The sequence below is a fragment of the Anser anser genome (assembly GCF_964211835.1).
Source record: "Anser anser genome assembly, chromosome: 13".
Classification (NCBI taxonomy): Eukaryota; Metazoa; Chordata; class Aves; order Anseriformes; family Anatidae; genus Anser; species Anser anser.
The window spans coordinates 18,908,642-18,921,482 of record NC_139734.1 but is presented as its reverse complement, the minus strand read 5'-3'; the positions used below and the strand labels follow the sequence as shown (position 1 = coordinate 18,921,482).

The following is a 12,841-nucleotide window of genomic DNA, read 5'->3' as shown; positions in this document are numbered from 1 at the left end:
AAAATACATTATATTCCCTTCACTTAATTTCATTAGTGGGACTTCTCTTTTACTTTGTGGGAACATGCAGATTTTCCTCCAGAGCATGTTAGAGCACAGAACGATTAGCAGAGCATTAGAAGTAACCACAGCCCAGGAATAATGTCAGTGAGCCCTATGGCAGTACGCGAGTTCCAGGGCAATTTGTAGATGTTCTGTTCAATGGTGTATAAAATAGGGATGCACTGTATTGTACTTGAGGCACTTTCTCTAGAATTCCAGCCAAGTCTGATACACTAAATAATTCAGACTTGTACTTTCCCATGTACCAAGCATTAAACTTCATATACTTTATTGACAACTGAAGAGCTTCAACTTAAAAAGGGTTGATTTTTTTGTATGCAAACCTAGAAAAGGTGGTTTGATTCTTATGTTTTTGCTGCTGAAAATCAAAAGAAGTTCTACTGAAATCAAGAGAGTTTTACTGGTGTGAAATTAGGTTAAGGAAGAAGAGAATCGTGCTCTCATGAAACACTAAAAGGCAAGGGGTGACAGTAGAATAGCATTGGTATTCTACTGTGAAACTAAGCTTCCTGCAATAATGAGTGCATAGCAGAGGCCAAACAGAAAGCAATACATTTGGGTTCAACATCACATTCACCTTTTGTGGTCTGAGAGCACACAGGAACAAAAGGAAATACGGGCAGTGATTTCAAATATTTCTTGTTATCCTTTTATTTCTTTACTGCTTTCTATTCCTTTCTGTCAGTTATCAGTGATCATCATTTTAAAACCGCTTGTAGTTCTGGGAACAGCTCGTACTCCTTTGTTGAGGCATTTACGATTGTCAGTAAAACTTTTCAGGCTATCATTTTATTTAATGTAAGCCAGTCTTACTCTCTTTCAGGCTAGTAGAAGCATTTTCTTTTTACATCAGCCAGTCAAGTTGCATAGCTGTGCCCTGTGTGTGAAGTTTTGAATTAATGTTCTGAATTGCATTGCACTCATTCTCATTTCAGGGTAGATCTTGCTCTTGGTGATATATATCTGCTCACTATCTGCAGACAATTTGCCAACATTGATACGAGTTTATAGTTACACACTATTACTAATAGTTACGCACTATTATTAATACTTTTTTTTTTTTTTTTTGATATGACAAATCTAGGAAAGTGAAGAAACTCAAAAAACCTTTCAGGACTATCCATTTTAACATTTGTTCTGTCTAGTGCAATTCACAAAATTCACATTACACAGTTATTAACTAGCAATAATACAGATTTTAAGATTATTTTCTATAATAAATAAATCCCAATGAATAAATTTCCAATTTAAAATGGTAATACAAATAAAATACAAGGCAAAACTGACTGGCATTCTGCCGCTTACTGAGTTACTTCACAGTTAATATCTGCAATTACAGCTGCTGTTTTACAGATTTGAAATTACAGTTTCAAAACCTTTGCAGTACTGCCATGACTTTCCCCACTAGGTCACCCACTCCTTCTCTTCTTGGTTATGTGATCATTTCTTTATAGTGTTATCCAGCCAAAAATCATCTCTTTTATCCTCCACTACACTTCCGGTGCATTTTTGTCACTTCCTTTTCTGTCTCCCTCTAGATAATATAGCTGAATATGACGAGTTTAAAGGCCATCACAGTACTGATGATTCACAATTCTACACCCGTACTCTAGATCAGATATCTCCTGTAGACATCTAACTGAAATGTAACAGTCAGAATTATGCGTCTAATTTTTTTCTAGCCGTGACTGCTGCTATATGTTGTTGGATTGCATCCAAATTAGCCAGCTTTGAGGATGGAATGCCAGATTAAACCTAAACAGTGGAGTACTAATCCAGATACAAGCTATTTCTTTCCCTTCAAAGAAAACAAAAACACTTGTATATGTGGCAATACAGGCTTCTAAAGAGATCAATTCTTCTTATCCTAATGTGAAATAAGACAGCAGCAGAACTAGTGTTTTTTTGTTTCTGACTTGCATACATAATTTAAAGACAAGGCTACCCATGCAATCTGGTTTATTATATATACACAGCAAGTATGTGACCCTACACAACAGCTAGGCAGTGTTACAGAACACGTTCCTGCTTTTTCTTGCCATCATTCAAAGACATTTTCTCCAACAGAGGAGTTTCATTTTTACCAACACTCTTTAGGATACAGCTTTCTGATAGCATAAGTAATGGCTTCATTAACACAATTAAGCCATCCACGCAACCTTATTTTTGCCATTGTTTTTGTTATGCCCTGAAGCGAGTCCTTTCAAGGTTGCATTCTGTATTTGTCCACAATTGGTCATCTCCATTAATATTCCCGTGGCTTCTGGTTTCATCTTGTGATTGTTCACTCACAATACGAAGTTTGTAAATGCTTGCTGACATTTCACACTACAAAATAATGGTTTATTAAAAGCATATATATTTGTATGTATATAATACTTTTTCAACAGCTGTTGCAGAAATAGTTATAAAACTAGTTTTTAGACTTGTTTTCTTTACGTTTGTTGGATTTTCTTCAGGTTGCAACATCTCTAAACAGACTGCTTCGCATCTGATACTCCAATCAGAAGCATGTTGTACTTGAATCTTCCTAACATGCTTTTGTGCCCACATCTTTCTTGGTTACAAGTTAATTAACATGTTTTTACTAGATTTTGCTCCAACTTGGATATTAAACTTGTCTATTTGGTTCAAATATAAGATTGTCCTGAAGGGTGAGGGGAAATGATCTTTCACTCGGAATTATTCAAATTTACCACACAGCAGATGTGGCATTTTAAAGGCACACTAATATAAATAGTGAGTACAATTCTGATATAATTTGATTCTTGTACGTGTCAACTTGGATGCACAAGATTCTGGAGACAACAGAACTTTCCTCTCTCTTATACCGTTCATGCCCTTTCTTTCATCAAATTCTTCAAACTGGGAAAAAATTAATTAGTAGGTGACTACATATAAATATGAGGAACATTTTGTATTGTCTTACAAGTTCTTACTTAAAATGAGAAGTTGTTAATAAAACATTAGCAGATGTCCTGAAGCAATGCTAACCTCCCACTTACTTCACTTCTGTGTTGAACAGTGAAAGCTTTTCAGTTTGTTAGTGAGCCACAGATCTCTCTGTTTTTTGTTTTGTGTTCTCACATTAGGCGATGCATCTGCACACCGTAGCTCAGACTTCAAGTGTTTGAAGTGTACTGCCATGTGCAGTACTGTAATCAACTACGCATGCAGAGCCAATTTACTTTTTGGGCTTGACCTCACATTGGGATTTCCATTTCTCCTCTCACTGTGAATGTGGGGAAGTACATAGAGTTTTTATCAGTTTATTTTATTCCCAGAAGTTTCTTGTGATGCAGAACAGCATATCTCCTCAGACACTTTCTGCCTTTTCAGTCAGGATTTTTTTTTTTTAAACTAGCTTCTTGTTTAACATTGACTGAAACTATAGAATAATATTCTTCCTTTTCAAAGGCAGAGCCCCCCCATAAAAAGTCTGTTGTGCAGATACTGTCCAAATTTCAATGACAGCAGTGTAAGCATGTGGAAGATATTACAGTTGTTCAATAAAAATAAAAATAAAAATGTATTATTGGTATATTTATAGTATGAATTTTGTCTTATAAAAATTGTTCAGCTTTTTAAAGTTACTGTCTTATTTTTAGCCATACAAACAGAACTAGCCTCTGTGCATATACACATTAGTATAAATTAAGGATTATGGATTTTACAGGCAAACTTTATAAATCAGAGTGTGTTGGCTGTATTTGTGTAACGTCAACTTTCAGTATTCTTGAAATTTGTCTTCTGAAAAGTGTCTTTCCACATAGCCTACGGAAGTGAGTTTGAATGTGTATGTTAGTGCATTAAGTACATACCAGTTTAAACTGTACTAAGTTTACTAACGTGCCAGTAAACTGTGCTGTTGCTAATTTTAACAACCTTTTTCTTTTTTAAATGCAGAAAAACTTAGATATGTCTATATGGAAATGTTGCCCAAGTTCATAAAGAAAACAAAATTCCATCAGTCCATTCTGTGCTTAGGATGTAGGAAAATAACAGCACCACAGATTTTTCAAGCTTATAAAAATCAAATTTAATTTTAGCCCTCCCTTTTACCATGCTTAAACATATACAACTGTACTTAACTGTGCTTGATTGTGTTCAAATTCTGCCATTGCTATTTAGAAACATTTTGTACACTTCATATAGATATAAACAAGCAGAGGTAATGCTGAAAGCAGTGGAGAATCAGGCCAAATATTATTGTCCTGAAAGAAGCAGCAGTCATTTGAAGTGAATAAATGTACATCTAGTATATGAAATCTACATTAAAAAAAATAATAATCTTGATTAATATCTATCCTTTTGTAAATTCTAGATACCCTATTCCCAATCACAATATGCATATTACTCCTCCCCAGTCAATAGTTACTTGACCAAATGAAAACCGATGTATCTTTTAGAAATATAATGTAATATAGAAGCAGTAAATTACTAGACATCCTCATTTTAGGAAAAAAATAATAATAATTACTGTATTTAATTAGTCTATTTTATCTTATTTCTTTCCATGACAGAAGCTACGCTATGGGATGTACGTCGTTTTAAAATAATCTTTTCGCCCTCTTCCCCTTGAAACCTACACTACTAGACTGAAAAATGTAAATGGCAGATGAAATGGAAGACAATAAAGTATCCAACTAGTCTATTATTGATGGCATAACAGAATTTCTCTTACTCTTTGATCTTTCTTCTGATTGTTACAGGCTAGTCAGAAGAATAAAAATGAGCCTTCTTACCTGGAGAAACATCTAAAAAGGAGATTTTCCTATTCAACCTGTATAATAGGACTTTCCCCCTCCCTCTATGTGAAAATCTACCTGTTTGAAACTGCAAAATCTCTTTAATCACTATCAAAATTAAAGTAAACCTGACTAAAATTTGTTTCCTTGCCATAAAAGAGATTGATAGACATAAAATGTACCGCCCATTATAAGTGAGTCACCTAAAAGAGCTATTTTTATTGATTCCGAGTCTTCCTTTTCATCTTCCCCCAAATCCATACTCCTGGTGAACTAAAAAAACAAAACGAAACAAAACAGAACCATAGATGGCTCAAGATTAAAATGCTGAAGATTTTTTTTTTCGCTTCGTTTCTTGATTTAAAAAAAAAAAGAACAGTAGATTATAATCAACATTGTTTCACTGCTTGACTTCTTAAATACTAGGGACTGGATTATGAGCTTGCCTCTGGATAATCAGGAAAGGCCAAGAATTGCCTATTTTGAAAATCCTTTCTAACCAGTGGGTAGGAATCTGTATCTAGCAAAGCTGATAGTAGCTTTTAATTCCTGATTAGTGCCATTTGAAAAGCTGTAGAAATTAACTGTCCAGACAGTAATCAGAAAGCAGAGACAGACAGAGGCTGGGAATGCTTACTGGATGAACTTCATGATTATTAGCCTAAGGGTAGAAACCTCGTTGCGGTACCCAAAGTAAACAAGGATTTTAACTTAAAAATGGAGTAATATGTACTTAGGACTAAAAAATAGATGAAGCAACTTATATATAATGATAGGAAGTCCTTTTTGTGCTACTTAGTTTAACTGTGTATAGTGGAATGAATTGCCGTAGCACCGGCATTTTTGGTTCTTACTTCCAGTGCCCCTTGGACACTTTCCTGAAGCATACATTCAGCTGCTTGGCTTGGTTACACTTGTGTCTCAGTTTAACCCCTAAATGCTTCAAGATTTGAATGGCCTCTGCTTGCTTGCACTGTGCACCCGCAAAGGAGAAGGGAAGAATGGAAACCCAAGGGTGTCCTTAGAACAAGAGCTATTTTTCGCTCCTGTTCTTGAAGGATTAAGAGTTATGCCCATAAAGCACAGGAGATAACAAACAGATTATTTTTCCCTCTACATTTTTTGTGTCTGTGTATGCTTCCATGTACCAATGAGATTCTTGCCACACCAAATTTCCTATCTATGCACATTACAGAACCAACCCTTTTATGCAGCAACCTTGAGAAGAGAAAGCGTAACTTTTAAGATTCAAAGCATATCTTTCTGTCACTAAGAACACTTCATTTATGTCTTAGATTCCTTGTTAAACTTAATTCTTCCCACATTTTTCCTTTCCTAAAAAAATGTTAAATGTTAACACTTTAGAATATGGTGTTCGGAGCCTTGTTTTCAATTTGAAAGAATTCTAGCAATTTCCTTCAAATAAATTGACTTAAGGCTTCTCTTCCTTTTCATTAGCGCAACTATTCAGGTTTTAATAGGAAAAGCAGTTTAATGAATTTTTAAAGTTATCAGCTGTTAATGTTAGGGTCTGGGCTATAACAGTAATGCCTGGAAAAATTAATTCATGACATTCTTAAAGATGTTCCAAAATATGTTTTTTTATTCTCTGAACTGGAAAAAAAAACATTTGGCAACATATCTAAGAATGCATAATGTTCTAAAAAGAAGCTTCATTTCACATCTGCTATGTGTGTCATTGATGTTTGTTTGTTTTTTTTTTAAATTTTATTATTATTTTATTTTATTGTCTAATTGCACCATCTCCCTATGTGTAGGAATGAAGGAACTAGTTAGGATGCTCAGAGATTTTATAAGAATTAATTTGCAATGTGTCACACAATTCATGATTGTCTGAAATAAATATTATCCAGCACTGCCAGTTAATGTGAAATGCAATGATTCACCATTGCTCCTTTAGGATATAGGAATACTTTAACTGACTTAGACTGTTGTTGTTATATTGTCCTCTGAATCCATCACACAGAAACCCACTGGATATCATACATACAGATATACAGTAAGAGAATCAAATTGCAACTACAAATTATTAAGAAACTTAAATATCATTAATTAACCCACCTATCAGCTTTCAGGCTTGTGGAACTTCAGATGTTCTGTTGGTTTTCACCTGAACTTCACCCATTATTTAATTTCTTGATCTAGTTTTGGCATGGCTCTGTTTTACTCCCCCTTTTTAAGTCATAGTAACCCAGTTGCCCAGTGCTAGTCACAACTTTATCTTCTTCTTAAGATGTGAAAGGAATTGTCATGTGTGACCTTTCTTTTTTGAATAATCTTAAGCATTAACAGAAAATAATGCGGAATGAGTGCTCTGAAAATCTTTGCTGGAAGTGTCTTTTCTTCAACACTGCAACTCCACAGTGAGACAAACTCTTTGTTGTGGCACTGTGTATGTGCTTAGCTTTCATTAATGTGACATTTCTTCCTCTCCTTGAAAGTTGTCATTTTTTTAACTAAATATAGTACAATGTAGATCTTTCCTGTAATGCTAATATAACTCACTTACTCCTAGCATCAATAGTCTGTCATATGATTATTAATAAATCTTCAACATAATGTAGGTAGAAGTAGTTGGATTTTTTTTTGTGCATTACTTGACCAGATGTGTTACTTCTCCAGAAAGGGTAAATTCACTTCCTCTATGGCATTTCTGGCACTTGGGATTCCAAGCACAACAAATAACTACCCATAGTATCAATCAGTCTAATTTTTTTCCTCTTCAGGCTTGAAAATAGGTGGTATATAATGCATGGAGGGGGGAAATATTGAATGTAAGACATATTTAAGTCTTAATAAGAGTGAAAGTAAAAGAGAAAAGCAAATGAATGAAACATGATCTAGAATATAACAAGCTGAATCAATGGTAGAGTTAACAGTAGGAGATGGGAGAACTCATAGTTTTTGTTGAGTTGGCAGGCATCTTAAAGCACAGAAACAACAGCCAGGTTAGATGTTACAGTTGCAGGCAGAACAAGAAGACTTAGTTACAAGAATCATGTGAGACTTAGTTACAAAAATCGTATGAGCACTATTCATGGAGAATTAATTCATTTAAAGAGTTGTTGCCAATTTGAAAAACAATGAGAAGTAAAAATTGATGGTAAATATCTAAGAAACTGCCAGAAACATCAATTAATTAGTTGAAGTTTAAAAGAAGTGTAATGATCAGAAAAACTAACACAAGGTATAATGAAATTAAATTGAAATTAATATGTGTGAACTGGAAGGTTTTTTTATTCATGGTGTCTCCATGGAACCAAAGAGTTGTGTATTATAGTCTGTAAAACAAATGAAATTCTGTACCTTGCTTTGCAGAAGTCCTCTAATGGAATAGTGGGAATCTGGTCAGAGTTCGGCACCATGGTCCATGAGACCAGATATCCCAATCATGCAGTCTTGTCTAATTTTTGTCATGTACAAGTAGAGACTTCTAGAAATGCAGGAAAGGAGAAATAGCCAACAGGGTGCATTTGTGATCTTATGCTATTATTCGGGACTTGTGTTTTTAAGAAGACTTACAGAATGATGACTTGCATGGTATCTTTCATTAACATAACCATGATTTTTGCTAATATAATAATAGTTATATGAACGTTAACCAGTAACTGAATTTCAACAAATTAATTAATGAAGAAATACTTTTAAGAACTGGAGAGCTCATTTTGATGCAATTGAAGCATTTTCTAAGGCTCCAGTTGGAAATAACACATGACAGTATCAGAGCACTTCTCAGGTATTTTAGCTGTTCCCTTGTTAAGAAGTTGGTCATTCTTGGTAGCTTTAATACGAAGGGGACTGTTGTGTTTCATTAAATGGTCCATCCATCTGCAGGCTAAGAGATAAGAGGATCACAGAAATAACTCTAATATCTATCAAACTCTATGGGTTTTACTTTTTTTTTTTTTTTTTGAATGAGGAAAGGTATGTTTCTGGTTTAGGATTTTTCACGTTAGGATGAGAGGATTTTCTCATTGTTATCAAGTAAATTAAATAATTGGCAGGACTTGATCACTTGAAGCATAATATTCCTGTGCAGTTTGGGACATGAATGTGTCCAGAGTGATTGTAATTTGTCCACTGGATCAGTGCATAAGTACTAATGTTAATATGGTCATAGAGGGATTTGTTAAATGTGCAAAGTGAATTCGTTATAAGCTAAATGTGAAATCATTTACTTTTGATTAATGTAGTTCTGTTTGAGAGTCTGGAAAGCAGGCTGCTTATGGAATTTTTACTAATCTTATTTTGCATCTTTATTTCAAGGACTTCTAATAGGAAAACAGCAAAATAAAACAACCTTTTTTTAGAAATGATATGATATGTATAGGAAAACATAGTCTTGTTTTTAATATGAATTTTGACAGACAACATTTGACACAGTTACTCTATGGAAGTACAGTTTTAAAAAGTAATTGTAATTGAAGTATCTTTACCTTCTATTTGGGGTAATTTTAAGACAAGAGTAAACTTCATTTACTGTACTGTCTGTAGGTTTTGGGTGTAAATGCAGTAGTTTATTTCTTCAGACAGCTCATCTCACCTAACTGTTTTCTCATGCAAAACTCTCATTTCATTGAATTAAGTTAAATTATGGACTGTTTTCTCATGCAAAACTCTCTCATTTCATTGAATTAAGTTAAATTATGGACTTGTCTGGCTTTGCAGATACTTCAGGAAAGCCAAAAAGGTTATCTGAGAAGTGGACCTGTGGATTCTTCCACTGTTTGTTGCTTGGCTTTTTCAAGAAAATGAATATATATTTTTCTTATTAATTTTTCGTCTCTTCATTTTGTCCATTTTTTTTTGCATTTTTTTTATATATTTTTATCTAACTATCAATGCTGAATGAAGCACTAGACTAGATAGAGGCAAATTTTGTCAATTTGGTGCCATCACTTTGGATTATATTATTATGAAATTTTAAGCTCCTTACTTTAAAATAAAGATCAAAGCCGTTGGCTTTATCCATCACATTTTTTTCGAAAGCCAGATAAATCACAGAAGTTAAAGTCACTCAGAACAACTTAATGCAAGTCTACTCACAGTAGGATAGAAAACTATGAATTAAGCTCTTAATTAAAAAAAAAAAAAAGTACTGCAAAGTTTAAATATTGGGTTCTCTAATAGATTATAAAGTATTTGAAAGGAGCATATTTTTATGGCCCATGTTCATTGTTATTATTAAATACATATGATCTGCAAAACTCTGGTTTGGTGAGATCTCATGTCCGCTCACTGTAAGAAAATAATTTTCTACTTCTGTCCTTGAAGTTTTCTGCCATTTAAGTCATTGTTGTCCAATACTTATTATATCCAGATGAAACTGTGACTATGTAATGCTTTACAAGATAGCATATCAATTTCCCTAATGAGATTTGGTTTAGAGAAAGAGGTCTTTTTCTGCTAGGTACTATATTTTCTATGCTTGATTCACCATGCTTCATTCACTTTAGTGAATAGCTGTTCATGTTACGTATGTGCTTTTAAAAATAGCTCTAATAGTATGTTGCTGGTTCGTCATGTATCTTAACTCAGTATTTTACTAATTGGCTTTAATATAAGTGTGCACTAAGCTTTGGTTGATGTTTTCTAGTATTGTCTGTTTGTCTTTTTTTATTTTTTATTTTTCTATTTTCCTTATTTGAAAAAAGTATGGCTTAGATTAGTAAGAGCATCATTCATAAAATTCTTTAAGAGTTTGTGTATCACTCTGCAAGCATCCTGATTGCTCATGCATTGCCTCTGCAGTTTGGAATTAGGCACAGATCCTTCTGGTGGGTCTTTATGCTTCTTTCAGTGTCACGGTCATTGAGTTCTGTATTACTAATACAGCATGTGTCTCAAGCATCTGTGCAATCTCCTTGGCAGTGAAATCACATGTAGTGATTTCAAAAAAAATAAATATATATATATATATTAATTGTAGGTCTAGTGTTCATTTGCTTTGTAAACCTGACACTATATTATATCTAGAACTAAACCTGAAAATGACCTTAACTTCTCTGATTGTGGATTTTGCATAGGAAGACAAAAATAGGAGAGAAGTATCTCTGTGGAAATATGTTCCAAGTGCCTGTCTCTGAGATAACATACTGAATGGTGTGTGTGTGTACGTGTGCACGTGTGTGTTTGTGTGCATCTGTATTCAGAAGTTGTTAAGCTTATTTACATAAGGAATTCTGGAAAAGGTAGCGGTAGTGTTTTGGACTAGACTGTCTAACTCTTCTGATCATAATTAGATAGTTCTGTTCTCTGAAGTCCACAAGAAATTTCTCCTTGTTGTTCAGAAAATTGTGGCTCATATAGCATACAAGTTGATACCCTGCATGGTGCATAGAGCACTTTACAGCCAGACACTAGATCTCTTATATCTGAGAGGAGAGAGAATGTTAAGTGTTCTTTCTTTACTTGTTGAGTTTCGATTAATTTTATTTATGATAAGGCTATTCCTCAATATAGAAAATGGCAATAAATGAGTAAAGTAGGTCTGGTTTTAATGTCCAGTATACGATGTGCTGAATCTATTGAAAACTAATTCTTCGCTAAGTTTCTTAAAGCTTTTCATGATGTCTGGATATTAGTGAAAAGAAAGTGCAAGTTTGACTTCCTTTTCTAAAACCCACTTATTTTACTGCACAAAATACCATGAAAAGTTTATTTTTATGCCCTTGCTTTAAACACAGTAGTAGTTTAGGAAAAAAAAAAAAAGAAAAGAAAAGAAAAGGAAAAGCCAGTATCGGCGACCCTAATGAAGGAATAATCAGTTGGTGATTGGCTGGAATAAAATCACTTGTCCCTTCATCCTTCATGCTGGAGTTTGCTTCTCGATCACTGCTTAAGACCTGGGTACCCAGGCCCTGCACAAATTGCACTCAAGGAGACCTTCACCTTTTCTGGTGTGTCCATTACTGCAGTCTCTTCCAGGGTGGTAGGAATACCTATCTACACTTATTCTGATAAAATCATGTTGCCACAAGCTAATCTTTTCATTTTCTTATCTGCTCAGTATGTAAAAGGATGCACTATATTTTATTTTGACTGTATGTTGCGGGAGTTCATGTGGCAGATTTTCAGTAGTGCATCTTTACAAGTTGGACTCTCAATTTTTTGCATTCAGAGACATTTTAAAATGGCTGCAGTAGAAAAAAAATGTAATTTCAGGGCCAGTGTTTAGAAGTTGTATAAAATTCAGTTAAGAAATTAAAGCCTGTGTAGCAACAGCAGTGAGCCTAAAGTACCAGCATTTTAATGTACTGAATACTACACCCATCTTTTGCAAAGATTTGTATTGTTCTTATTATTAAAGCTATTAAAATGCTATTTGTTAGAGAAGTGGTTTTCACTTTCATTTTTCACATTGAAAATAAACTATATTCACTGTTCTGACATAAGTCTGTAGTGAGCTTGTTGTATATATCTGCAGTGTACTGATCTGCTGTCGGAATAATCATCTTCAAGTTATACAGCACCAAAGAGAATTAATCTTTGGCAGGTTGGTTGAAAAAAATAAAAATAAAAATAATAGTAATAAAAAAAAAACCTTAGCCAGATGGTAAAGGAGAGTAATATATGATGTTTCATTTTACAAATTGTGATTAATTTCAATTTCATTTTATAATCCTTGAGGACTAAAGCTTTTAAAGTCCTGAACTTGATTTGAATAAGTATGGTGACACTTAAAATCCTAAACTGAAATATGGCATCAACTGAGTCACTCTGCCATGTACATAAATTTAGAATTAATTTGGAAGACTGTAATTGGCATAGAGGACATATAATAATAAGTATGTAAAAAGAGATTTATTGTTAAGTGGTAATCAGACTATTGTCTTCAAGATTTCAGTTTGGATGTAAATCTTGAGGATACAACTCAAAGCAAGTATTAGTTAATAAGTTTGAGAAGCTAGTTCCATTTCTCCTGCAAATTATAATTCTAGCAAATATTAGCTAGCTCCCAGGTTCTTTCTCCACTTTCTTTGATCTTCCATAATGAAAAAAAATCAGAA

General features: G+C 33.8%; 1 protein-coding gene across 35 annotated transcripts in view; it reads left to right on the top strand.

Moving 5' to 3' along the window:
* Window positions 1–12,841, top strand: part of PCDH11X (protocadherin 11 X-linked) — a 490,740-nt gene that overhangs the window by 106,303 nt on the left and 371,596 nt on the right. For 4 of the 35 annotated variants that reach the window (XR_014572102.1, XR_014572103.1, XR_014572104.1 and 1 more), the window contains one exon: window positions 1–12,841. This exon is cut by the window's left edge. The exons of the other annotated variants lie outside the window; for them this stretch is intronic. The gene's annotated coding sequence lies outside the window, so the exon portion shown is untranslated. 35 annotated transcript variants of the gene reach the window in all.